The sequence below is a fragment of the Pan troglodytes genome, chromosome 7 (assembly GCF_028858775.2).
Source record: "Pan troglodytes isolate AG18354 chromosome 7, NHGRI_mPanTro3-v2.0_pri, whole genome shotgun sequence".
NCBI classification, from domain to species: domain Eukaryota; kingdom Metazoa; phylum Chordata; class Mammalia; order Primates; family Hominidae; genus Pan; species Pan troglodytes.
Window position 1 is genome coordinate 137,979,502 of NC_072405.2, and position 23,805 is coordinate 138,003,306.

The 23,805-nt window shown below is 42.6% G+C and overlaps 1 long non-coding RNA gene across 1 annotated transcript in view; it reads right to left on the bottom strand.

Annotated features, from left to right (window-relative positions):
• Positions 1–2,600: 2,600 nt before the first annotated feature.
• Positions 2,601–23,805, bottom strand: part of LOC129135886 (uncharacterized) — a 34,112-nt gene continuing 12,907 nt past the window's right edge. Inside the window, exons 2-4 of the long non-coding RNA XR_008536968.1 lie at positions 18,763–18,984; positions 5,172–5,365; positions 2,601–2,832 (exon numbers count right to left, since the gene is read on the bottom strand). This is a non-coding gene — a long non-coding RNA (uncharacterized LOC129135886). The remainder of the gene's footprint in view (positions 2,833–5,171; positions 5,366–18,762; positions 18,985–23,805) is intronic.

The following is a 23,805-nucleotide window of genomic DNA, read 5'->3' on the forward strand; positions in this document are numbered from 1 at the left end:
ACACACACACACCCGTCACTCATACACACACAAAGCCAAGCACCACAGCATCTATGCTACTTGATAGGAACCATATTCAAATGCAATAGAAATATTCAGAGCAAATTGGGTATTTTGTAGAATCTGCCTGGCCCTGAGCACCCCTGTAGATCGAGATAAGGAATAGCATCATCTTCCTACTCTAGAGTTCTCAAAGTGTGGTCCCTGAACCAGCAGCAATAGCATCACCTGGGAACTTGTTAGAAATGCAAATCTCAGGTCACTCCCCTCCCACTCCACCCCCAGACCTGCTGACTCAGAAACTCTGGGGGTGGATGATTCTTCCAGGTGATGCTAATACAGCTAAAGTTTGAACCACTAGTGTATATGCATAAAATACCAAAGGAGCTAGGGATTTTCCCTCACATAGACCCAAGTTTGAATTCTAGTGGCTAAACACTAGTTATATGACCTAGGCTGATTATTTCACTACTCTGAGCCTCACTTTTATCATCTTTTTCAAAAGAAAATTAAGAGATGAATGATACCACCTTCCTAACATTGCTGGTGAGGTCACTGAGATGACCCAAGTGATGCCAGTGGAGCGAACACAGACCTCCATGGATTCGGCATCATCCCCTCTCCCTTCTAAGTTCCCATTCTAAGGGCTCATTTCCAAGAATCCCCTTCCCATGTGGTTCCCAGCAAGAGTTTGCCAATGAGAGGACTCGGCTAGACCCAGAAGGCACAGAGGAGGTGGGGTCATTAGCCTTGGAGGTAGTTGCAGCCGGGCCTCTGTGGTTCACAGCAGCTTCCCACAGGGTTCCTGAGAACCACCAGCTTTCCCACCATAGTCTAAGAACATTAGATTGGCATTTCCACACATTCTTGAGCATTAGAGCTCATGAGAACTTCTGTTATGGCACTTCAGGATAAGATCAGCCATGGTGGAGATCCAAATGTCTTTTATAGTCCTAAGTCCTTTGAATAAAGCCCTTACTCCCTGGAATCTAGTGCACCTTCTGCTTTCCAATCAAACCCTGAGATACACATCTAATTTCCACATTTACCCAGGAATATCTTATTTCTATAAAAAGCAGAAAAACCTACTTTCTCCAGACTCAAGGGAAAGTCCTGGGATCAAAGAAATCCCCCTTTCTTTAAAGACCTTCCTTCAAAGAATCATACATGTTCACTGTCACATTACACTCATATATCCATAACCTATTTTAGTATTTTAAATGACTGCTTACAGATTTCCTGCAATTTTGAATGTGATTTTGCTTCGTTGCAAGCCACCTGCCCCCATGGAAACCAATCATCATTATTTATGCAAATCAATGGAGAAATATGATTCAATTAACAGAAACTTGCTTAACAGTCGTCATGCATTGGCTTGTTTTTTATTTGACTTTTCATATTTTTATAATGTCACATAAGCCGTTTTGCTCCCCTCTTGCAGAAAATGACTAAATGTAAAAGACAAAATAATAATGAAACCTCAAATAGGTAAAGCATTTACAGCACTTCAAAGCCTCCCGATAGTTTATCTCTGGTCAACAGATATTCTCAGACTCCTGCAGAGAAAAAGAACGAGATGCAGACAGGTCACACAGGTTGTTAGGAAGAGCAGTAACTAGTACTGTAGTTCCCTGAAGGCACTAACAAATCCCAGGTCCTTGTTCCATGAAAATAAGTGTGTGATTAGATACTAAATAAATTGTCTAGTCCTCAGTAATAAATTCCTTATTAGCAGAATTAGGTCACAGCTACAAAAGTGGTTCTCTCTCTCTCTCTCTGTCTCTCTGTCTGCTAAAAAAAGACTTTTTTTGGAATTTTACCCATGAAAATCTGAATGGGAATTTGAGTTCTTTGGATAAAAGGTTTTTCTCAGAACATGGGCAGCTTTCCAGACTTCCGTTTTATAATGAATATTCCTACTATTTTTGACTTCTCAGTTTTCCAAGGCCATGGCTACCCAATTTGGCTGTCATAAGAATGTCGTTACTCTAAATCCGTTAAGCTCTGCAACGCAGAAGTTTTCCCGAAACCAATTCACAGAGATGGTATCACTGAGGATATGGAGGAGGAAAATATCCCAAGACATTGGTTCCATTGATTTTCAAGTTGGGTAAGAAAATATAACTGGTGATGAAAATGAAAGCTGAGGCATATTCTAAAATGAAACCTTAGAACAAGATAGAAAAATAAAAAATAAAAATAAGTGGCAAAGATATCTATATAAATCTCTCATACTAAATTTTTAAAATCTCTCACACTGAGTTGAGTGTAGAAACAGGATCAATGCTATCCAGACAACTGCAGCTTTTCTCTGCTGGGGTTAGATGGTGCCTCCAGGCAGCCTGCTTCATCAGGATCTAACATGACCCTTCAAATGTCTCTCAGAGATGACCAGCCATGTCTGGTCCATGGGAAGCATGGAAATTGAGAGACAGGATGCCTGAAGATTTATTTGAAAAGAGCTGTTTCCTACCTAAAGGCAGGCTTGCTTTCTAATACCGTATTAGTTATCCTTTGCTGCGTAACATATCATCCCAAAGCTCAGTGACTCAAAACAACCATAATGATCTGTAATTTCTCACGGTTCTATGCCTGCAGAATTCAGGAGCAACTTGGCTGGTGAGTTCCTACTTCGATTTTCACGAGGTTACAATAAAATGTCCTTCAGGACTGCTGTTATATGAAGGCTTGATGTGGGCTGGAGGACCCGCTCAAAGGTAGATTGTTCACACAGATGGCAAAGTGGGTACTGGCTTTCAACCAGTTCTTCTCTGCAATGTCATCTCCATGGGGTTACTTGAGTGTCCTGGAGGCATGGTAGCTGGCCTCCTCCTGAGTAGGCAAATCAGGAAAACAAAGCCAAAATGCTACAACACCTTTTAGGACCTACCCTCAGAGGTAATGCCTTGTTATTTCTGCCATATTCTATTGGTCACAGAGGTCAGGGCTAAATTTTTATGGGAGGTCATAAAAATCAAGAGGCAAGGATCATTGGGGACCTTTTAGAGGTCTGGCTAGCACAAATACGGATGCAGGCTGGGCACAGTAGCTCACATCTGTAATGCCAGCACTTTGGAAGCCTGAGGCAGGAGGATCACTTGAGCCCAGCAGCTCGGGACCAGCCTGGGCAGCATAGTGAGGCCCGCACTTCTAAAATAATAATAATAATAACTCGTGCATTGCATATGACTTACAGTGAGAAATCTAGAAAAGGCTGGCAAATGCAGTAGTGTCAACAGAGTGCTGGGCAAAGGATGCGGCATTTCATGGGCCAAATGTGAAGCTCTCTGGGAGAGACCTGATGTGGAGTTACCTAATTGGAAACATGGGTATAAAGGCCAGAGGCAGGGATAGATTCATGAATATGAAGCCTGTACAGCCACACAGAGTCCTTCACTAAGAAGGACCCCACACTTCAGTGTAATGCACTGCTATTGCCTTCTCGAAATTCTGAATACTTTCTGAACAAGGATCCTGACATTTTCACTTTGCACTGGGCCCCACAAATTATGTAGCCATTCCTACCTTAGTAGCCAAGGGTGAAAATAATGATCCATGGAAATAAAGAGGTGATTGCTCTGTCAAGAAACCATGGATGAGAAATCCCCAGGGATAGGGTTTTCTAATGAACTCATAAAAGCATCTATAAGAAAGTAAGTTCTAAACTGCTGCAAAAACTAAACAGATATCTAATTGCTAGATTTCTCCAATAGCCTGAGTTCCTCCAAAAAGCAGAGCTTAAGACAAGGGTTTGCATGCAGGTAGTTTGTTTTGGGAAATGACCGCTAAAATAAAAAATGGGAGTTAGAAAGAGTAAAAGGGGAGGAGAAAGAGCTGGTCCAAGGTTGCATCATTGAACTCATTGCTCTGTGAGCAACTGGGGCTCAATCTCATCAGAGGGCTCGCTAAGGAGCTTTGTAGGATGCTCTGCAAGACTGACCTTCTGAGACAAAGAAAGAGGAAGCATTTGTCCTCCAATTGCCACCCTGATGGTCAAATTGCTCTATGGGTTTACAATGCTCTCATGCATGCATCAGAAAGGCTGAGTGGGTTCCTTTGGGATGCTGCAGGGTGGAAGCAAAGAGGCCCTAGAGCAGAAAGCAAAGAATACACTATGTTTCCAAGCGAATCCCATTACAGCTGGTCGCTGAAGCAAGAGACGGAGTGAAAAAGTGGATGCGAGGGGCTCCCATGGCACTACAATCTCCATGCCAAAGTCAGCCAAGGAATAACTTTCTTGCTCCTCTACTCACTCCTTCCCTGAGCTCCATCCCTGGGGAGATGGGGGAGGGAAAAACTAGCAAAGATGGAAGAAACCATCTCTAGCCCTTCCCCAGTTGAGGCTTCCCTCTTGAGCAAGGAGAAGGCAAAAGCCTCAACTGTAATCAATTTGGAATTACATGGGAACGGGTAGTTTAATTCCTCCATTTGAGACATTTCTTTATGATAAAGTGAAAAGAGCCTAGGAAAGTCCTGGGGCCTGCCTGAGTTTTCTTCTAGGGCCATGGGGATTAACAAGCCCCCAGAGCGGACTTAAAAGGGGTTGGATGGTGTAAGCTGGAGAAAGCTGCTTTGTGATTACCTCCTCCAAGCTTGTTCATCCTAATCGAAGACATTAGAAATATCCAGAATGCACTTGATAGAACAAGAAGACACTGTTAAGGGGGTGAGGGGGAATGTGTTGTTAGTTGAATTCCTTTCATGACACAAAAATGGAAGCCAGAACTCACATCCATTTCACATGCCTTTGCTCTTTGAGATGGTGTTCATTCTGCCTGAAATATCCTGCTCCACCATCCGATTCACCTCCCCTATCATTTGTCCCCTCCTGAGACAGGGAGGGTTTTGTTATTATCATTATATAGTATTATCATATGTATAGTCTGCCTTATACTAGAAATATTTATGGAGGCTTTTCTTTTTTCTTTTTTTAAATTTATTTATTTATTTTTTTTTATTATACTTTAAGTTTTAGGGTACATGTGCACATTGTGCAGGTTAGTTACATATGTATACATGTGCCATGCTGGTGCGCTGGAGGCTTTTCTTTAAATAGAGCAAAAATGAAACAAATTAAAAGGCATGGAAAATGAAAGATAAAAAATAAAAACCAAGTGCAGGAAATTACAACAGAGTACAGAGTGAGACCCTGTCTGTGGCTCTACACATACCTTAGGTTACTGACAAGTGATAAGGGTACAGTTTTGGCTCTCAACTCTCAATTTTGTACCAGCAGCTGATACAAAAAAGGGAACCTGTTCCAGTCTCAGTTAGCATCCATAAGGCAAAACCCGCACCACTTCTCAGGAAAAGCAGAGCTGCTTCTGATTCTGAAGTCAGGTGGACACTTGCCTCTGGGGATCTCCTAAAGAGACACACAATGTACAAAAATTGAACAACATGCTCCACAATATCTTTTCTATTTATTTTATTTATTTATTTATTTATTGAGACAGAGTCTCGCTCTGTCGCCCAGACTGGAGTGCAGTGGCGCAGTCGTGGCTCACTGCAACCTCCGCCTCCAGAGTTCAAACGATTCTTGTGCCTAAGCCTCTCAAGTGGCTGGGATTACCATGCGCTACCATGCCTGGCTAATTTTGGTATTTTTAATAAAGACAGACTCCTGGCCTCAAGTGATCCACCCGTCTCAGCGTCCCAAAGTGCTGGGATTACAGGCATGAGCCACCTCGCCTATCTAACATCTTTTCTACAGGCCATTTTTTTTTTTTTTTTTTTTTGAGATGGAGTCTCACTGTCACCCAGGTTGGAGTGCAGTGGCACGATCTCGGCTCACTGCAACCTCCACCTCCTGGGTTCAAGCAATTCTCCTGTCTCAACCTCCCAAGTAGCTGGGACTACAGGCACCCGCCACCACACCCGGCTAATTTTTGTATTTTTAGTCAAGACGGGGTTTCACCATATTGGCCAGGCTGGTCTCAAACTCCTGACCTTGTGATCTGCCCGCCTCAGTCTCCCAAAGTGCTGGGATTGCAGGAGTGAGCCACTGCACCTGGCCCAGGCACTTCTTATAATGTCCCTCAATCTGTGACACAGACATGACAAACAGGAGAGAATCACCAAGCCCCAGGCTGACTGCAGACACCTTCGGGCCACCATGCACTATGGCTTTAATCCCCTTCATTGCACTCACCATTTCTCGTTGCAATCATTTCTACATGGATCTTTCTCCCTTTATTTTTTATTATTTATTTAATTTTTGAGATAGGGTCTCACTCTGTTGCCAATTCTGGAGTGCAGGGTTGCAATCACGGCTCACTGCAACCTCAACTTCCCAGGCTTTAATGATCCTCCCACCTCAGCCTCCTGAATACCTGGGAAGATAGGTGTGTGTCGCAATGCCCCACTAATTTTTTAAAATTATTTTTTATAGACACAGTGTCTTGAGGGCTAAAAGCCATGTCTTGTTTATGTCCGTGCCACCACTGCCAAACATTTGGGTTGGTATGTATACCGCAACATATTTTCTGCATAAATGAGAGAATTACAGATTAATGCTTTTAATTAATGCGAGGCAACATAGAAAGCAGGAGACAAATGATCAGATGCCATTTCGTCTGGAGCTCTTGAGAAACTAAATCATGCACAAATGAGATCAGCCAGCCTCTAAGCTGCAAGAAGCAAGGTGGCATGGAATCTTCCAGTCAACCTCTGAGTGAAAGAATCAAAATGTATAGTACAGAGATCACAGATTACAAAATGTCTCAAAACTTGTCATCAACGCCCATGTTGGTTCCTTATTTCTCGTAGCCATATCTGCACAGCATGTGCACCAAGTTGGCCAAGCTGGTCTCGAACTCCTGACCTCGGCCTCCCAAAGTGCTGGGATTACAGGCATGAGCCACCGCGCCCGGCCCCTTTTCTTCTAAGAATTCATCTTACAATTTCAGCCATCTCTGAATTTCACTTAGATGGGCCTCTTTGGTTGGAGGAGCAGCGTGATAAGTCTTGATGTAAATTTTGACTTAGAAGTGTAATAGATAGTGTTCTTTTTTATTTTTGTTTTGTTTTTGAGATAGGGTCTCACTCCGTTGCCTAGGCTGGAGTGCAGTGGTGTGATCACAGCTCCCTGCAGCCTTGACCTCCTAGGCTCAAGCAATCCTGCCACCTCAGCCTCCTGAGTAAAAAATTAGCATGTGCCACTGTGCCTGGTTAATTTTTTTTTTTTTTTTTTTTTTTTTGAGGCAGTCTTACTCCACCTCCAGAGGTCAAGCGATTCTCGTGCCTAAGCCTCTCAAGTAGCTGGGATTACCATGTGCCACCACACCCGACTAATTCGGGTATTTTTAGTACAGACAGACTCCTAGCCTCAAGTGATCCACCTGCCTCAGCCTCCCGAAGAGCTGGGATTACAGACGTGAGCCACCTCACCTGGCTAACATCTTCTCTACAGGCAATTCCTTTTTTTTTTTTTTTTTTTTGTGACGGAGTCTTCCTCTGTCGCCCAGGCTGGAGTGCAGTGGCATGATCTCGGCTCACTGCAACCTCCACCTCCCAGGTTCAAGCAATTCTCCTGCCTCAGCCTCCCTAGTAGCTGGGACTACACGCGCCCGCCACCAAGTCCAGCTAATTTTTGTATTTTTAGTCGAAACGGGGTTTCACCATATTGGGCAGGCTGGTCTCAAACTCCTGACCTTGTGATCTGCCTGCCTCACACTCCCAAAGTGCTAGGATTACAGGTGTGAGCAACCGTGCCTGGATAATTTTTAAATTTTGTAGACATGGAATCTTACTCTGTTGCCCTGGCTGGTCTCAAACTCCAGGCCACCCAAAGTACTGCGATTACAGGTGTGAGCCACCACTCTCAGCCTTTTCTTTTTCTTTTTTTACAAAATAAAATACACTAAGATTTGAAGAAATCTCACTCATCTTTAAAAAGATTCAATGGCAATGAATCACTTTTCTGCAAAGGCTGGAGTTAGGAGAACCCTTGGTTGATGGCTTTGTTAATTATTATTATTATTTTCTTTAAGATTCAGGTTCACATCTGTAATCCCAGCACATTTGGAGGCCAAGGTGGGCAGATCACCTGAGTTCAGGCATTCGAGACCAGCCTAGCCAACATGGCAAAACTCCATCCCTACTAAAAATACAAAAATTAGCCAGGTGTGGTGGCGCATGCCTGTAGTCCCAGCTACTCAGGAGGCTGAGGCAGGAGAATCACTTGAACCTGGGAGGGGAATGTTGAAGTGAACCAAGATTGTGCCACTGCACTCCAGCCTGGGTGACAGAGCAAGACTCTGTCTCAAAAAAACAAACAAACAAAAAAACAAAGTGCACTGTTTGGTCAAGAATTCAATTCATGATAATCAAGCAGCTCCTAACACAGCTCTCTAGTCACATTTTCAGATTTAGCTTCTGTGGGGGAAAAAAAAAGTCTGTATTTCACTGTAGCTCTGTGGGATAAGCCTTCCATACCTCTCTTGGGTTACTATATTTGAAGGATTCCTGAGATATGGAATGAAAGAACTAGCAAAAAGCTATAATGATCACTCACATTTGATTTTAGAGAAAAAAACAAATCCCTTGCTCTCCTCCCTCAGCTGGGATGGGGTTCTTCTCCACGATGCCTCTATGGTTTCTTTCCTTGCCTTGAGCGCAAAGGCGATGTGTATTTTTCAGAGGGTAAGATGGCAAACATGCCCATCTCAACACACATAACATTTTATTAAGTATATATACTATGCAGAACCCCCCAAAAAATATAAATGTGCTTTTTTTTTCTAGATCCCTGAGGAATCGCCACACTGACTTCCACAATGCTTGAACTAGTTTACAGTCCCACCAACAGTGTAAAAGTGTTCCTATTTCTCCACATCCTCTACAGCACCTGTTGTTTCCTGACTTTTTAACGATCACACATACATTTTATTAAGTATATATACTATGCAGAACCCCCCAAAAAATTTAAATGTGCTTTTTAAAAAGGTTGGGCTGGTTTCAAATGTTCTCAGAACCAAAGCAACACACCCCTTTCAGAGCGCTGGAGAAAATGCTGTTGAACAGCTCTCATGGCTCAACAGTGGAGATCTGAACAATGTATCCGACTATTAATTTGAGAAGAGAGGCTCCCTCTTAACCTGTATTTTTGGCTCACTCAAAAAGAGTGCTCCTGTCAGCCTTCAATTTCTCTACCTGGGTCTCTAGTCTGAGGACAGCATCCTTTTGGAAGACTTCAGCAGTTTCTGTGGAGCCATGTTTAAATTGGGCGAGTGGAAAACTAACTCCCTTTAAGAAAAGTGGCATTGTTTTGCAGTCAGGTAATTCCAAGTGGGCTCACTGGTTACTTTCCATGGGAATAGTCTTTGAGGAAGAAAGGGCCTTTGTTGAGATTTGTTTTGTTTTGTTTTGAGAACAGTCAATTGGTTCTTTCTACTCTTCCTTCTAGGGCGCCAATCTTTCCAAGGATAACCACAAAGTGCAAGCAAAAATAATGAAAAAGGAAAGAAAGAAAGAAAATCTGTATGCAAACCCAGGTTGTCATTATCTGGCGTTGTTTTTGGCCATTCTTGTCTTCTGACTCCTACCTGGCACACAGATCACTCCTGCCCACTCCTGCCCATTACTCTCTATCTTGTACACGCCTTGCTGGTACATATGGAGGACCATGGAAGAAAAGCATTGCTGTAAATTTCCTCCTTCTCAAGGAATCCTGCTCCCTGAGTTTCTGCTTAAGTGACTTCTCACCTTCAAACTCACTGAGGTTATTCTTGTTTGGCTTCAGATAAGTGGCTGAGATTTTAATTGTTCTCAATTGGTCTGTTTATCAGGGTAACTGTTTCAGTTTTCTTCAAGACAAATGATTAGATCCTTCGGTCTTTATCAGTATATTAAGTATGTTCTTCAGGTGTGGACTTAACTTTGCCCTCCACTCCCGGCAACCGTTTCCTTTCATAACTTGGGTGTAGTTTAAACACACACACACACACACACACACACACTTGCTCAGAGTTATTTTGGAAAGTGTATTCTTTACCAGTGACACCAACCTCAAAAGAGTCAAGGATTCCTTAAAAAGGAGAAGGTTTTATATATTAAGTCTGAATTGAGAAAGGGGGAAAGAAAGGAATAAAACAGAGAGTGATAGGAAAAATTAGGAGGTCTCAATGGATTGAAAAGGTAGCAACAAAGGACACTAAGTGTGCACAATGGCTGGGTTCTCTGTATTTTCTCATTTCATCCTTAAGACAACTTAGAGAGGTAAGAAACAGTTTTTTCTCTTTTAACAGATGAAGAAATTGAAGTGGAGAAAGATAAGAAGCTTGGGGAAAAGCAATGAATGGTAGAATATCTCAATAAGCCAACCTATTTTCAACTTTTTACTTATGAAGTAACTAAGGTTCAGAGATGTAAAGCAATTTGCTCAAGGTTAACCAGCAAATCAGTAGAAGAGCTGTGATTCAAGCCAGGTGTGTTGCTCCAAAGTAATTTCAAGGCAAAAGCTGAAAAGCAGGAACTGGAAGGTGAATGAATATATACTGTGAGATGATCTTTTCCTAGTTTAAATAAATCTCAGCCAGCAGCCATCCAAAGAATCTACTGGAGGAGAAGTGCAGGCTTTTATTGCTCAGGATAGGCTAAGCTATGCTGCAATAATAAATAGAGCCTGAAATTTCAGTGGCTTATAAAAAACAAAAGAAGAAGAAAGAAAGAAAAAACATTTGATTCTTATTCACACAAGTCCACTGCTGGTCAAGCAACTCTGCAGTGCAGCTTTCTTTGGTACTTCCAGTATTCAGACTTCTTTCATCCTGTGGTTCTATGATCCCAATAGAACAATTCTATGGTCACCCCAAAGAAGAAAAGAAAAAAAGAGGAGACACAAAGCTCCCAATGACTTTGGCTGTGAAATAACACGCATCATTGCCACTCACAGCCCATGGCCAGAACTAATCACTGGCACCAGCCTTCCTGCAAGGGAAGCCAGGAGACATAGGCAGCCCCTTGGGTATTTGGTGAGTGCTAAGTACAATTGTGCAACACTCCCCAACTTTCCTTGGCCTCATTTTTTTTTTTTTTTGCGACAGATTCTCACTCTGTCACCCAGGCTGGAGTGCAGTGTCACGATCTCGTCTCACTGCAACCTCTGCCTCCCAGGTTCAAGCTATTCTCGTGCCTCAGCCTCCTAAATAGCTGGGACTACAGGTGTACATCACCATGCCTGGCTAATTTTTGTATTTTTAGTAGAGATGGGGTTTCACCACATTGGCCAGGCTGGTCTCGAACTCCTGGCCTCAAGTGATCTACCCACCTTAGCCTCCCAAAGTGCTGGGATTACAGGCATGAGCCACCATAGCCGGCCTCCTTGGCCTCGTTCTTGAGTTTTTAATATCTGTGTAAAAAATGAACACTATTGAACCTTAGTATAGGCTTTTTGGGAGTAGCAACAGGTTAAAGCAATTGCAGAATGCTTTCTTCAACAAAGTAGTAGCATCTGAAATTTGAGTCATGATGGGGATCTTTAGAAGCTCTAGGTATTCCTGAAAAATCTGGAGGTTACTGCTGCAGCCCTCATATGATGGTTTCAAAAAAAACTGCAGGAGATCCTCCCACCTCCACATTTAAGAAAAACTGAGGACACCCACCTTTTCGACTGGTTTATGATGGGTTATCTTCAGAACAAAAGAAATATTCTAATTTCAGCGGCTTTCAAACAAACTGAGTGTTTAACACATAGGCCTTTTGATTCCCACAGGAGGAACCATCACATAAGCTTATATTGTTAAGCGAAATATGCCCAGGGTAGAATCTCATTCATAAGCCTTTGGACTTGAGCTTAGGCAGAGATGATCTGTGAGCTGGATCCAAGGTTACATAGGAATTCAGGTTCCTCAAGTGCAGCCTCAGCTGCATTCATTTCATATACCTGCATCATGCCAGGCTCTGATTAGGTAAAAGAGTATTAGTCAATGCGTTTTGTTTTTTGCAAGTGACAGAAACCCAACTCCCACTGGCTTCAAGCAAAATAGGGAATGTTTTGGCTCCTGTAACCAACCACTACCATATAGAGAAAGCCTGCTTGAGAATGAAGCCAGCCCAGAGGAAAGCAGGGCCAGGAGGAGAGGGCAGAGTTTTTAGGAGTTGACCAAAACCCTTGATCCAACTGTACCTGAAGGAAACATGCAGTTGGGTAAGCAATAAATTTAAGATTTTAAAAATGTGTTGTATAATATTTTGTTTGCTTAGGCTTATTAGATACTAGTTTCTATTGTATACAACTGAAAGAGCCCCAGCCAATAAATATGCTAAAGACACAGTGAAGTTGTCCTATAAAAAAATGTCACTGACCTTGGTTTCTCTGTCTTTCCCAAGTCAGTGTTCATACATACCTACGTATTAAACTCCTACTAAATAACAAGCCCTGTTCTAGGTGCTTAGGATATAGAAGTGAAGACACACAAAGACTCTGCCATTGTGGAGTTTATATTCCAGTAAGGGAAATGTAAAACAAATAAAAAGATAGGATGCCTAGTCTTAGGTCAGATGGGGAAGTTTGGTGATTACTGCTTTAATTCCAGGGAAGTCTCAATTCAGGGGATACCAATTGGCCTCATAATCTGACCCTAGAGAATGGTCAGTCTCTGGGCAAATGTCATCCCAATCTCTCATCCCCATAACTGAGATAGTACATTTCCTTTTGCCTTTCAAGTCTGACAGCCATTCCTTTTCATTAGCCAAGAGAACAATGGACAAATTGGAAAGAACCCCAAGCTAGAAGTATATGAACATAGATCATTGTCCCAGCTCTGTTACTGATAAGCAGCCCTTCCCCTGTCCCTGTTATACGATTTAATGATAGAATGGGTTGGATGATACAACATTTGCTTTCAGTGACTCCAACAGCAATGTCAGAAATTCTATTGTAGACATCGACCACAATTCCTGGTTCATGGTACATGCATGATATATATTTACTAATTCGTTCTCAGCTGATTAGTTAACTGAGATGCATGGGAGATTAGAACCTACCACCTCTACAACAAGAACATGGTTATCAGAGAAGACAAATGTTACATATTTATTTTTAAATTATTTGACTCCTGGATTTATTGTGTATCTTTCTAAGGGCAAGTTTCATGAGACTAGGAATTTTGTCTGGTTCATCTTTGTGGCCCAGGGCCTACGTAGTGCTCACTAAAATTGATGAATGAGTGAATGAATACCATAAGAGTTTACAGAGTGAGCCAGGGAAAGCTTATGAAGATAGGGGCATTTGAGCAGAACCTAGGAAGATTCTTAGAATTTAAAAAGCGGGCTGGGTGCAGTGGCTCACGCCTGTAATCCCAACACTTTGGGAGGCCAAGACGGGTGGATCACCTGAGGCCAGGAGTTTGAGACCAGCCTGGCCAACATGATGAAACCCAGTCTCTACTAAAAAAACAAAAATTAGCCAGGCTCAGTGGTGGGCAACAAGACTGAAACTCTGTCTCAAAAAAAAAAAAAAAAAAAGCAAAACTTTTAATGTAGAACTTTGCTTTAGCACTGTCAATCTGAAAGCAGTATTACAATGGATTGTCAAAGCAAGAGATTAAAGTTGGGAAACAGTCCAAAAAATAGGAAAAATGAGATTTAGAAAGGCACGAACAGGAGGAATTGTCGTAATAACCCACCCCAGCATGTAATCCCTTTGAAAAATAGTAACTTTACAGTGGAATAATCTGGCAAACACTTCTCTAAGCAAGTGTTCAAAGCTGATATCCATCACCATTGATGTCAACTGGATATCATGTACCCCCTGATGTGATGAAAAGGGCACTTCACATCTGTAGTATTTTTTTTCCCAAAAACCCAAAACCCTGGTCTAATTATAAAAAAAAAAAAACCAGCCAAACACAAATTGAAGGATACTTTACAAAATACTTAACTAGTACTCCTCAAAACTGTCAAAGAAAGCAAAGAAAGAAAACCGTCATGAAAGCAAGAAAGACTGAGAAACTGTTACAGATAAAAGGGAACTAATAAAACATGACACTAAACGCATGGTGGTATCTTAGATTGGATCCTGGAATAGTGAAAAGCGTATTAGCAAAAAACTGGTAAAATTGAAAAAATTAGCCAGGCGCGGTGGCTCACGCCTGTAATCCCAGCACTTTGGGAGGCTGAGGCGGGCGGATCACGAGGTCAGGAGATCGAGACCATCCTGGCTAACACGGTGAAACCCCGCCTCTACTAAAAAATACAAAAAATTAGCCAGGCATGGTGTTGAGCGCCTGTAGTCCCAGCTACTCGGGAGGCTGAGGCAGGAGAATGGCATGAATCCAGGAGGCAGAGCCTGCAGTGAGCCGAGATCATGCCACTGCACTCCAGCCTGGGTGACAAAGCAAAGACTCCGTCTCAAAAAAAAAAAAAAAAGAAAAAATTATCTGCAGCTTAATTAGTAGTGACATACAAATGCTGGTTTCTTAGTTGTCATAAACAATGTGATGATAAATTAGGAGTAATTGAAACCAGGTGACAGCTGTATTATCTTTTCAACTTTCCCACAAATTTTAAATTATCCCTAAATTTTTAAAAGTAATGTTTTAAAATAACATGCATTTATTTAGCTTACAATTGTACAGGTGGATAATTTTGACTGGGCTCAGTTGAGTGGTTCTTCTAGTCTTGGCTGGGCTACGGTCAGCTCAACAAGGCAGTTCTGCCTCTATAGACTGGCTGGCTTTTGCTGGAGCATCTTTGCTTTGATATGCATGATCTTTTGTTCCCCAAAAATCTAGCCTGGTTTGTTTCCACAGTGCCTGGGCAAATTTCCAAGAAAGAAGAAGTAGAAATGAACACAAGTGTACAAAGCTTCTTGAAGCCTAAGCTTGGAACTGGTAAATCATCAACTCCATCTCATTTTTGTGTCCAAAGCAAGTCACAAGGCCAACCCAGATCCAGGGGAAGGAAACAGCTATCACCTTTTGACAGCACAGCCACACAGGCATGTTGTAGGGTGCATGAATTTCTGCCATATCTACAATCAGTCTTTCATGTCATATTATTTAGTTTCTTTCTCCTTGAACCTTAGAGCAATTCTGAATGGTCAAGAGCAGTTCAGTTAAACTGCTTCTTGTCATTTATTTGCAGCCACTGGCAGGGTAGAAGCTTGGGGGTGCAGAGGTCTAGCATCAGTGATTCTCTTTTTTTTTTCATCAGTGATTTTCATTAGGAATCTGTTATCTATGAAACAATGACTTGCCACAGTTCTGAAACCCAGCTCCTCCATTTATTAGCTCTGTAATCTTTGCCAAGTTTTACCTATTTGCACCTCAATTTCCTCTTTCATAAAATGGGGATAAGAGTAACAACGTTACGGTGTTATCAGGATGAAACGTATATAAGGCCATACCTGGCAGCCCCCTCCCCTTGCCCAGCCTAGATTTGCCTGTAGGAAAAGAAAAACACTGTGGTGCAACTCTTGCCCGAGAAGTTTCTAGCTCAGTGAGACATCACAGCTCTGCTGGAAAGGTCAACTCAGAGCAGCTTCCAAGCCCACCTGGCCTCCTGAAGGACCAGACCACCCTCTGAAGAGCCTGAATTGGATAACAGTTAACTAGGCACCAGCCTTCAAGCTTAACATCTTGTTTCCTTTCTTAAGACACTCAGGAAGACATTACCATTTTAGCCACATGGAGAACTAGCCCTGGAGAACTTAAGATCACAAAGCTGTGGAGTAAGAGAACAGGGATTAGAATCAAGCTGTTGGACCCCCAAGCCCAAGCTGGTAACTACTGTGTATTCCCCCACTCTTTGCTATATTATCCTCTGCCACTCAGTGCCCACTTAATAATAGGCTCAATTCCAAAACACTGCATAGTTCTTGATGGGGACTTTGGTGCTCCAGGGACAAACTCTGAGCAGCATTTGGCCACTATGTGCTAAATTAAAAACTCCAAATACCCTTCACCTTCCCCAGCGGAACTATTTCCAGCATTGTTATTCAAGCTCCCCTCTCCTAAAACTACAGTTATCTAGAAGCAGAACATTAGGGAGCAAGAGAATGAGGCTTTGAAATTACCAACATTACTCAAACCCAAAGCTCAGATGGAAGCATTCACAGCTTCCCTTCCTCTCCTGGTGACAACCAATGTCTCCAATTCACCACTGAGGAACTGGGAGAAGTGTGAAGATGCAAAATTCCACACTTTCAGAGCTGGAAGGGAGTTTAACGCAGCTAGTCCCAATGCACAGATGCAAAAATGAAGCCTGGAGAGAAAGGGATTTGTCCACAGAGCTAACCAGAAATGTGAGAAGTCGAAAGGGTTTTTCTGTCCAGTATTGGATTTGATCCTGACAAGAACATTGTGGAGCAGCAGAGCACATACATTTACTTTAGAGAAGACAGGCTGAGTTAGCCAATGCAGGGCATCCAGAGTGTGTGGAGCAACACTGAGACTAGAACCACCTTCCTACTCCTAGAGCATCACACAAGACTTGTCTAGGCTGATTCCGATTCTGTATTTTTTTTTTTTTAAATGAAGTCTGCTCTGTCACCCAGGCTGGAGTCCAGTGGCACAATCTCGGCTTACTGCATCCTCCACCTCCCAGGTTCAAGCAATTCTCCTGCCTCAGCCTCCCAAGTAGCTGAGACTACAGGTGCCCACCACCATACCCAGCTAATTTTTGTATTTTTTTTAGTAGAGATGAGATTTCACCATGTTGGCCAGACTGGTTTCAAACTCCTGACCTCAGGCAATCCGCCCGACTTAGCCTGCCAATGTGCTGAGATTACAGGCATGAGCCACCGCACCAGGACTGATTCTAATTCTTAACTCTGTGTCTTCAGGTAAATCATGACTTCTCTAACCTCAGTTTTCTCATCTATAAAATTAGAATCAGGATGATTCTGAGTGCTGAGTGATTAAAATGAAATAATGATGCATCAAGCTCTAGGTTTAGAATTAGCATGTGACACACGCTGCAAAATTGGTAGCTGTTTACATGATGATTTTTGTACAAAATCTGATTTTTTTTTTTTTTTTTTTTTTTTTTTTTTTTGAGACAGGATCTCTTTCTGTCACCCAGGCTGGAGTGCAGGAGAATGATCTTGGCTCACTGCAACCTCCACCTCCCAGATTCAAGCAATTCTCATGCCTCAGCCTCCCAAGTAGCTGGGACTACAGGCATGCACCACCACACCTGGTTAATTTTTGCATTTTTAGTAGAGACGGGGTTTTCTATGTTGGCCAGGCTGGTCTTGAACTCCTGGCCTCAAGCAATTAACCCACCTTAGCCTCCCAAGGTGCTGGGATTACAGGCGTGAGCCACCACACCCAGCCAAATCCAATATTTTTAAAAAATATTACTTAATAGGATCAGGATCATGCAACACCACACCTGGCTAATTCTTGCATTTTTAGTAGAGACAGGGCTTTTCTATGTTGGCTAGGCTGGTCTTGACTCCTGGCCTCAAGCAATTAACCCACCTTAGCCTCCCAAGGTGCTGGGATTACAGGCGTGAGCCACTACACCCAGCCAAATCCAATATTTTTAAACAATATTACTTAATAGGATCAGGATCATGCAACACCACACCTGGCTAATTTTTGCATTTTTAGTAGAGATGGGGCTTTTCTATGTTGGCCAGGCTGGTCTTGAACTCCTGGCCTCAAGCAGTTAACCCACCTTAGCCTCCCAAGGTGCTGGGATTACAGGCGTGAGCCACCACACCCAGCCAAATCCAATATTTTTTAAAAATATTACTTAATAGGATCAGGATCATGCAACACCACACCTGGCTAATTTTTGCATTTTTAGTAGAGACGGGGCTTTTCTATGTTGGCCAGGCTGGTCTTGAACTCCTGGCCTCAAGCAATTAACCCACCTTAGCCTCCCAAGGTGCTGGGACTACAGGCATGAGCCACCACACCCAGCCAAATCCAATATTTTTTAAAAGCATTACTTAATAGGATCAGGCATGGTGGCTCACGCCTGTAATTCCAGCACTTTGAGAAGCCAAGGGAGGAGGGTCCCTTGGGCCCAGGAGTTTGAGGCCAGCCTGGGCCATATGGTGAGACCCCATCTCTTAACAGAAAAAAATAGCCAGGTGTGGTAGCACAAGTCTGTAATCCCAGATACTAGGGAGGCTGAGATAGATGGGAGGATCACTTGAGTCTGGGAGGTCGAGGCTGCAGTGAGCTGTGATCAGCCACTGCCTTCCAATATAGTGAGATGGAGTCTCATTCTGACCCCCCAGACTGGAGTGCAGTGGCACAATCTCAGCTCACTGCATCCTCGACCTCCCCGGACTCAGGCGATCCTCCCAAACCTCAGCCTCCTGATTAGCTGGGACTACAGGCATGTGCCATCATGCCTGGCTAATTTTTGTATTTTTCTGTAGAGACAGGGTTTTGCCATGTTGGCCAAGCTGGTCTCGAACTCCTGGACTCGGAATATGCCTGCCTCGGCCTCCCAAAGTGCTGGGATTAAAAGCGTGAGCTACTGCGCCTGGCTATTTTTTTTTTAATCACAGGAAAAGTGATTCAAAGTGTCACTTCAGAGACACAAAATTTTGCTTGAGCTCTGATGTAATATTTAGATGATTTATTCACAGAAGGTGATCTGCTAATTCAGGGACCTTGTTTTATGGCCCAAATTCTTTCCAGTTCATTCAACTCTGCTTTCTCAGAGACAGGGTAAATGTAGCTTTCTGACAGAGGTCCTCATTTTGACTTTAAGTAACAAAGAAGTGTTAGTGTTTTGGTTGTTTCCTTTTGTTCATCTTAGACAGCTAAATGGCACATGGGCCGCCTTGGCTCATACCTGTAATCCCAGCATTTTGGCAGGCTGAGGCGGGCAGATTGCTTGAGTCCAGGAGTTCGAGATTAGCCGGGGCAATATAGTGAGACCCTGTCTCTTCACATCCCTGTGGTCTCAGCTACTCAGAAGGCTGAGGTAGGAGGATTGCTTGAGCCTGGCAAGTTCAAGACTGCAGTGAGTCGTGATCACACCACTGCACTCCAACCTGGGTGAGAGTGAGAGATCCTGTCTCAAAAGAAATAAAAATGAAAGACACATAATTCACAATCCATGTCAAGAAGACCTTGCTTACTCTGTTTTCTCAGTGGACTTTGTGGCCATTCTCTTTCTCCTGAGCTATCTGTATCATAGGTAAGTTATACAGTCCTATCCCTCCAAACTTACCTTTAAACACATTTCATGATAAGAGGGTTTTGCACCTAAAACCTTTACCCTCAGAAGTTTATCTTATCCATTAGTGGGTCATCCAAGACATTTCCACCAACCCAATAATGCACAAGTAAAGCTAAGTGAACATTTGTTGAAAAAAAATTACTAAATATTAAGTTTACATTGATTGAACACATAATATGCGCCAAGTACTATAAGCGCATTATATGCATTATCTTAATTATTCCTCCCAAGAATTCCATGAGGTATTTATTATCCCCATTTTAAAGATAAGAAGATGAAGGCTGAGAGAGTTTGAGTAGTACAGATTTATGGAGTAGGGACAACAGCATTGGAACTTGATGTCCTCTCTTCTCTAACCACGACACTGCCTAGTTCAGAAATTACCAATCTGAGGAAGAACAAGTGAATGGACAGTTAACAGGAATGTCCTATTGATTTCTTCAGGCTCTTGCTCTCAAATGGATAAATGAGGGTCTCCTGACCTTCCCTGCCATCCATCTCTTCCGCTTACTTCAACTGCTTGATTTAATTGATATCTTTCAGGAAGCCAAGGTTGGCTAATATCAACTTCAATAAAAATTTAGCTTTAGAGATGAACCAAAATGAACCACATTTTCCCAGTGATAACCCACTTAAGCTTGGCTCATGCTCTCCAGTTTCAAAATCTCCATCCTGTCCTCTTCACACTGCCTGAATTTGAATCCCTGTTCCACCATTTACTTTTTTTTTTTTCTTTTTGAGATAGTCTCACTCTGATGCCCAGGCTGGAGTACAGTGGCATGATCTTGGTTCATTGCAACCTCCGCCTCCTGGGCTCAAGCAGTTCTCGTGCCTCAGCCTCCTGAGTACCTGGAACTAAAGGCATGCACCACCACACCCAGCTAATTTTTGTGTTTTTAGTAGAGACTGGCTTTTGACACATTACCCAGGCTGGTCTTGAACTCCTGGCCTCAAGTGATCTGCCCACCTTGGTACCATTTATTCTTGAATCCCAGGCAAGCTAACTTTCCCACACTGCAGTTACCTCTTTTGTAAAATGTAAATAAAATGGGCACTGATCTGATTGGGTTGCTGTGGGGACTAAATGATGAATACATGTAAGTGCTTATTGGAGAGTCAAAGGCTGAAAATCTCTCCATCCTTTCAGTATGTCTCTGGGACTGCATTAATGATCTCGCCTGGAGAGGCAGAAGTTGCAGTGAGCCGAGATCGTGCCACTGCACTCCACCCTGGGCAACAAGAGTGAAACTTCATCTTAAAATAATAACAACAATAATCTCACCCAGAGACAATGGCCAATATCTCAAGGACCTTGATGAGTGAGAGAGTGGACCAAATCACCCTTCTGTTTTCCCCTGTCCATCCCCACCCCAGGTTTCATGTTGAGATTTTACAGAGAAAAAAACAAAGTCCACTTGTAAAGTAAACCAAATAAAGGCTGGGCGTGCTGGCTCATGCCTATAATCCCAGCACTTTGGGAGGTCGAGATGGGTGGATCGCTTGAGTCCAGGAGTTCGAGACCAGCCTTGCCAACATGGTGAAACCTCATCTCTACAAAAAACTGCAAAAATTAGCCAGGTGTGGTGGTGTGCACCTGTAGTTCCAGCTACTTAGGAGGCTGAAGTGGGAGGATCACCTGACCCCAGGAGGTTGAGGCTGCATTGAGCCACGATCATGCCACTGCACTTCAGCCAGGTGACAGAGGTGAGGGAGGTCTTGTCTCAAGAAAAAAAAAATAAAATAAAATAAATCCAATAAAATGTCTGAACACTCCTAACCTCTCAGTGTTCTCCAAGGCTCCTTTCATTGCAACTGTCAGCATCTTCAGTTCTGTGTCTTCTGCACCGGGAGCCATCTCCACAGCTCTTCCCATCCACCCACAGCACTTTTTATTACACTGCCAGGTGTAGCCATCATTTACAGGGGAGCAGCCCTCTATTCTGATAAGGCATAAAAAATGAGCTGCGGACTGATAGTTCAGCCATGTGTCCTTCTGCCTTATCTGCAAATCCCATTATCAGCAATTTTCTCGAGCCTGTTCAGGTCACTTCATTCTCTTATCCTCACCTACAAATGCTCCTATTCAGTCTTTCTTGGGCTCCTTTAGGAAAATGCACTAATAATGTACTATCTATTTTTTTAATTGGAGTATCAATTAAGATGTGTTTCTGTCATTTGTGCAATTATTAGATGTGCTTCCACTGTAAATCAAAGAAATGCAGACTACAGCAAAGCTGTTTTTAAAATGATAATAAACAGTACTGACATGAGTCTCGTTAGTATAGCACTCTCATATATTCCTGAGGCAGTGCAAATTACAACATCTCCTTTTTTCCTCAAGCTTTAATAATATGAATCAAGGACTTTACAAATGCCTCTGATTCAATAATTCTGGATTCTATACTAAGAAAAGTATCCTAAAAATTAAGAACAGATTTATTCCCAAAGATGTTCATATCAGTGTTATTTACCACAGCAAATCAATGACACACTTCAAATTTTAAAAAGGAAATGATTAAATGAGGTATTTTATAATCACCTAATAGACTATTTTGCAGCCATTTAACATTTGCTTTCAATGATGCTGACAATTTTTGTAACACAATGTGAAATGGGAAAAAAGGCAGATACAAAGGAACATTTATAGCATGATTACAAATTTATAAAACAAAAACTTTCATTTAAAAGAAAGATAAGAAAATATAAGGGCACAAAAATAAATGAATGTTATTATGGTAAATCCACAGGGCTGTGAGAAAGAATAAGGGTCCTAATTTAGACAGGAAGGTCAGGAAAGCCTCTCTGAAAATGTAGAAGATAAACAAAAATTAGTCAAGGAAAAAATTAAACAAGGAAATAGCCAGGAAAGGCCAGGTGTGGTGGTTGACGCCTGTAATCCCAGCACTCAGATGGGCAGATCACCTGAGGCCAGGAGTTTGAGACCAGCCTGGCCAACATGGTGAAACCCCATCTCTACTAAAAATACAAAAATAGCTGGGTGTGGTGGTGCATGCCTGTAGTCCCAGCTACTCAGGAGGCTAAGGCAGGAGAATCGCTTGAAACTTGGGAGGTGGAGGCTGCAGTGAGCCAAGATTGTGTCACTGCACTCCAGCCTGGGTGACAAATTGAGACTCCATCTCAAATAATAATAATAATAAAATTAAAGCAGAAATAGCCAGAACAAAAATTTAAATGGAAAATTTAAATTAAATTTTTAAATTAACCAAGGAAATAATTAATCAAGGAAAAAAATAGCATGTACAAAGTTTCTGAGTCAGGAAAAACAGGATAAATAGGAATTACTGAGGCACTGACTATTAAGTGCTAACTATACATTGACAGTTGAGTCGGAACTAAAATGTCCTTGCATTGAATAGTATTCATTTTATTTGTTGACAAGAAAGCTTGCAACTAAAAGTCTGAGCCTGGCATGTGATCGGAAAAGGTAGTAACAATAGTACTTATCCCCAAGGCTGTCATGGAGTAAAGCATTGCTAGACCTAAGCACTTACAACAGGCCTGGCAAATGACCAATAAGCACATGGAAAGTTGCTCCATGTTGGCAGGACATGGTGGCTCATGCCTGTAATCCCATCACTTTGGGAGGCTGAGGCAGGGCAGATTGCTTGAGCCCAGGAGTTCAAACCAGCTTGGGCAAGATGGTGAAACACTCTCTATGCAAAAATGCAACAATTAGCCATGCATGGTGGCATATGGCTCTAGTCCCAGCTGTCCCAGCTACTCAGGAGGCTGGGATAGGAGTATCAATTGAGCTCTCAAGTTCAAGGCTGCAGTGAGCCGTGACTGTGCCACTGCACTCCAACCTGGGTGAACAGAAAAGACTCTGCTTCAAAAGAAACAAAAAAAACAAAAAAGAAAGGCAAGTCAAAAAGCACAGTGAGATACCACTTCACACCCACTGACATGACTATAATGAAAAATAGAGAAAGAAAGATAACAACAAGTATTGACAAAGATGTGGAGAAATTGAAACTTCATATACCGCTGGCATGAATATAAAATGGTGCTGGATGGGCACGGTGGCTCACGCCTCTAATCCCAGCACTTTGGGAGGCCAAGGATCACCTGAGGTCAGGAGTTCAAGACCAGCCTGGCCATAGTGAAACCCTGTCTCTACTAAAAATACAAAAAATTAGCTAGGCGTGGCTGGGCGTGGTGGCTCACACCTGTAATCCCAGCACTTTGGGAGGCCAAGGTGGGTGGATCATGAGATCAGGAGTTCAAGACCAGCCTGGCAAAGATGGTGAAACCCTGTCTCTATTAAAAAATACAAAAATTAGCCTGGTGCGGTAGTGGGCACCTGTAATCCCAGCTACTTAGGAGGCTGAGGCAGGAGAATCGCTTGAACTTGGGAGGCAGAGGTTGCAGTGAGCCGAGATCATGCCACTGCATTCTAGCCTGGGCAACAGAACAAGACTCTTTTGAACCCAGGAGGCAGAGGTTGCAGTGAGCCGAAATTGTGCCATTGCACTCCAGCCTGGGCAACAAGAGGAAAATTCCATCTCAAAAAAAATAAAAATAAAAATAAATAAATAAATAAAATGGTGCAACCACTTTGAAAAACAGTTCAACATTTCCTCATATGGTCAGAATAGAATTACTATTTGAAGGCTGGGTGTGGTGGTTCATGCC